The sequence below is a fragment of the Dromiciops gliroides genome, chromosome 4 (assembly GCF_019393635.1).
Source record: "Dromiciops gliroides isolate mDroGli1 chromosome 4, mDroGli1.pri, whole genome shotgun sequence".
NCBI lineage: Eukaryota > Metazoa > Chordata > Mammalia > Microbiotheria > Microbiotheriidae > Dromiciops > Dromiciops gliroides.
The window spans coordinates 354,480,551-354,484,775 of NC_057864.1; the positions used below are offsets into that span (position 1 = coordinate 354,480,551).

The 4,225-nt window shown below is 41.7% G+C and overlaps 1 pseudogene; it reads left to right on the forward strand.

The window, feature by feature from the left end:
• Positions 1-1,750: 1,750 nt before the first annotated feature.
• Positions 1,751-2,257, forward strand: LOC122725895 (annotated as a pseudogene).
• The last annotated feature ends 1,968 nt before the right edge of the window (positions 2,258-4,225 follow it).

Below are 4,225 nucleotides of genomic sequence, written 5' to 3' on the forward strand. Positions count from 1 at the left end.
ACCTCTATTAGTCTTGGTTTCCTCTTCTAGAAAATGAAAGGGGACAAGAATAGATGGCTTCTAAGATTTTCCTATCTCTAAAATCTATGATTCCAGGCCTCTGTTCTTTGTCATTTTACTTTATCTTTATTTTTTTTAATATAAAGAATACAAAAAAGTAAAAAATATTTTTCAAATAAGTAAAAAAAAATCATTCTTGCATCAAAATATCTGTATCTGTGCATTTGATGTTAGCAAGGAAAGAAGAGGGGATGGCATAGAAAAATTAATCTAAAAAACCACGATTCTTTCTTCCAGTCTATAAATCAAAATTTTCCTAAAGTTTGGAGATTTAAAAAAAAGAATAGAATTATGTAATACTGTATACTCCTATAAAAGAGATAGAAAGAGATGAAAGAAACGTTATAGTTGAAATATATTTCTCTATATACAAATACCCCTTACATTTACTTCATCTGTATATGCCTTTGGCAAAGAGAAAAGTCTTTGATAACCAATATATTGCTAAATGGCTCAGTGGATGGAGCACTGGGGCCAGAATCAGGAAGATTTGAGTTCAAATCCAGCCTCAGATATTTACTAACATTGTGACTCTGGGGAGGTCATTTAACCTCTGTTTGCCTTAATCTACTGGAGAAGGAAATAGCAGACCATTCTAGTATCTTTGCCAAGAAAACCCAACCTGGGTCATGAAGAATGGGACATGACTCAACAGCAACAAACCAATATACAAATAAGTCTAATTGTTCTTTTGAAGAACAGAAATCTTTTGCATAATTTGCTTTTATCTCCTAACTAAAGGCAATCAAAAGTCTCAGTTAAGGGATTCAGAGTTTGTTTGTTTGTTTGTTTTTCAATTTGTAAGGTCTAGTAAGAGGCTGGCTTTGGAGGAATTATAGATCTGGTTTTGAATCAAGTTTGTGTGACCTTGGAAAGGTAAATTCACCTCTGAACTTGTCTTTATTTGTAAAATAAGGAGAATAATACCAGTGTAATGCATATGCCACTTTTTAAATTATAGTTTATCTAATTTGTCTTGGCTTACCCTGCCTCTGTTCAGTTTAAAACAAAAAACAAACAAAAAAACCCAACACTGGGTATCTCTAAGGTCAACTAAATTCAATTTTCTATATGGTAACAGACCAAGCAATGAACATACAGTGAAATACTGAAATAATTTATTGGGGACAAAATATCAATTTTCAAAAAAGTCTCAGAACCCTTTTCTGAGAATGCAACTTTATATCTCTGACTCCTATTCCTATCCCTCAAGAAATTCAAGCCCTCCTAAGACTTAAAGTTCTTAAGCAGGGAATATATGACAAGCTTTCATTAGCCTAACTCTACTTCCAGAGGAATCCTAGGTTGGATTTATTTCAGTAAAGAGCTGAAGATATGTTTGACTGGTTACCTGCTTCTAGGGGTATACTGATAAATGTTTAACAACTAGCTGTCTAGGAAAAAAAAAGAATGCATATGGGACACACTTTTAAGATTAATCTGAATTATTGACATTTTCCCATTACTTTTTTATATTGAGTCAATAAAGCAAACCCTGATTTGTAGCATTTGAAGATTTTCCTAAGGGGTAAAAGTTCACACTGAAAATTTAACATTTGGCTCTGAAAAGCCAGTTGGCGGTTCAGTCAGCTCCAGGCAGTGGTGGCGAAGGAGGGACTCCCTCCTCTCCTGTGGCCCTCTTTTCCTCCCTCACCCTCCCTCCCTCACTCTCTCTCTCCTTTCCGGAACCATGGCCTCTGGGGTGGCTGTCTCAGATGGGGTGATTAAGGTGTTCAAGACATGAAGGTTCGCAAGTCCTCAACACCTGAGGAGGTGAAGAAGCGCAAGACGGCCGTGCTATTCTGCCTGAGCGAGGATAAGAAGAACATCATGCTGGAGGAGGGCAAGGAGATTCTGGTGGGTGACCTGGGGCAGACTACCTTTGTCAAGATGCTGCCAGACAAGGACTGCCGCTACGCCCTCTACGATGCCACCTACGAGACCAAGGAGAGCAAGAGGGAGGACCTGATGTTCATCTTCTGCTCCCCCGAGTGTGCCCCTCTCAAGAGCAAAATGATCTATGCGAGCTCCAAGGACGTGATCAAGAAGAAACTGACAGGAATCAAACATGAATTACAAGCCAACTGTTACGAGGAAGTGAAGGACCGCTGTACCCTGGCTGAGAAACTGGGGGGCAATGCCGTGATTTCCCTGGAGGGGAAGCCCTTGTGAGTCTCCCCCCTCCAGCACCCCTGCTGGGGCCTTCGAAGCCCAGTTGGGGAGCAGGCTGCCCTCTTCCTGCCAGACCTGAGGGGCTGGGGGGATCCTAGCAGGAGCAGGGTGATCTCTTCACCCATTTGCCAAACCACCCCTGACCCCTGACCTCCCTCACTTCAACCCAATGGCCTCTGGCCTTCCCCAACCGCCTTTGATATTCTCATTCCTCCTGAGTTGTAGCAGACCAAGCCCCCCCCCCCCCCCGGCCCCCCACCCATGCCCAGATGCGGGGGAGGCCAGTATTTTCCAGTATTTTTTTTAACTGACACCCCCAGTTTTTCCCCTTCCGCGGTGCTGCCAACTTCTAACTGCGATAGTGGCTTTGTGCTTGTTGTTTAGTTTTGTGTATAAATGGAATGTTGTGGAGACCCCTCCCCTACACAACCGGCTCCCCTTCCCCCTCCCCACTCCAGTTACTCATGTGGCCAGTATAAAGGAAAGTTACAGCGCTGGTAAAAGGAAAGTTCAATTAAAAAAAAAAGACAAATAAATAAAAGGTGAGTTGCTAAAAAAAAAAAAAAACAACAGCAAAAAAAAAGCCAGTTGGCTGGCTCCAACATGACAACCTACTTCGTGATTACTCCTTTCTCCAGTACAGTAATCAGTATGTGATAATAAGTAGTCTGTCTACTTTTCTACAGATGAGGACAATTATTCCTCTTACTCCATGTTAGTTCCAATATGTAACAAAACCAGGGACTTACTCTCCACAATGAAGTCAGTTACATTTTTCCATTACATTCCTAGGGGTGCCCCTAAAAGGTTGGGGAATATATTTCTCTAATACTTTCAGCTCAAGGTCCCCTTCCCAAATTTTCCCCCTCACTATTAGCCACAGTAACCAATACCATAAATTAGCTTTTTACAAAGGGATATTGGGGGGCAGCTAGGTTGCGCAGTGGATAAAGCACCGGCCCTGGATTCAGGAGTACCTGAGTTCAAATCCGGCCTCAGACACTTGACACTTACTAGCTGTGTGACCCGGGGCAAGTCACTTAACCCCCATTGGCCTGCCAAAAAAAAAAGTGATATTTATTTTAAAGATATGCTTATTATAGATTTACAAAAATCTCTCCACATCTTTCCTGAAAGATATACTCTCTCACATTCTACCTCGGTCTCTGGGGAGAGTGGGATCAAATTTAAATCAGTTTCGATGCAGCTAGGTGGCGCAGTGGATAGAGCACCGGCCCTGGAGTCAGGAGTACCTGAGTTCAAATCCAGCCTCAGACACTTAACTTACTAGCTGTGTGACCCTGGGCAAGTCACTTAACCCCAATTGCCTCACTTAAAAAAAAAATTAAATCAGTTTCTACATGATATTTGCTCCGCCAATTTCAATTCCAAATGCAGCATAGCCAATAGATAGGTTAACCCACATCTCTACTACTTTTGGATTGGGCCAGTACAGTTTCTTGGGATTTTATTCCTCACTATCTGGCTTCTGATAAATCCCAACATGGTTTCCAGCTTCCAAATTTTGGGTGGCTCATTCTCCTGACCTTTTGAAGTTGACAGTTATAGCCATCTCTAACATCCTTCAACTAGAAGGGGGAAAGAATAGATATAACAGGCAGAAGCAAAAACTGGGCCATTTACTCATGGACCACATGGCCCTTGTGACTAGATAAAGATCTGAGGCTTCTCTCCCCACCAAAATCCTTGCCTCCTTACTTGAATACAACTTAGACAGGAATGAGGACCAGCCCTCACTTTATTCAGTTATTGCCTTTGGAATACACTCTATTTCCAGTGATGCAGTCAGTCAACAGTTTGACTCTTCATCACCTGGTTAACAGAGCAAAATCAGTCACTCATATAACTTCTACACCTACTCTAAATTTGGGAGAAGGCAACTTCCAGTATATATCATCATGTCTTTCTGGAAACAGTATTCCCAGGCTGTTCACTGTGGGGATTGTAGCAGCCAAACATACTGTGCATATTT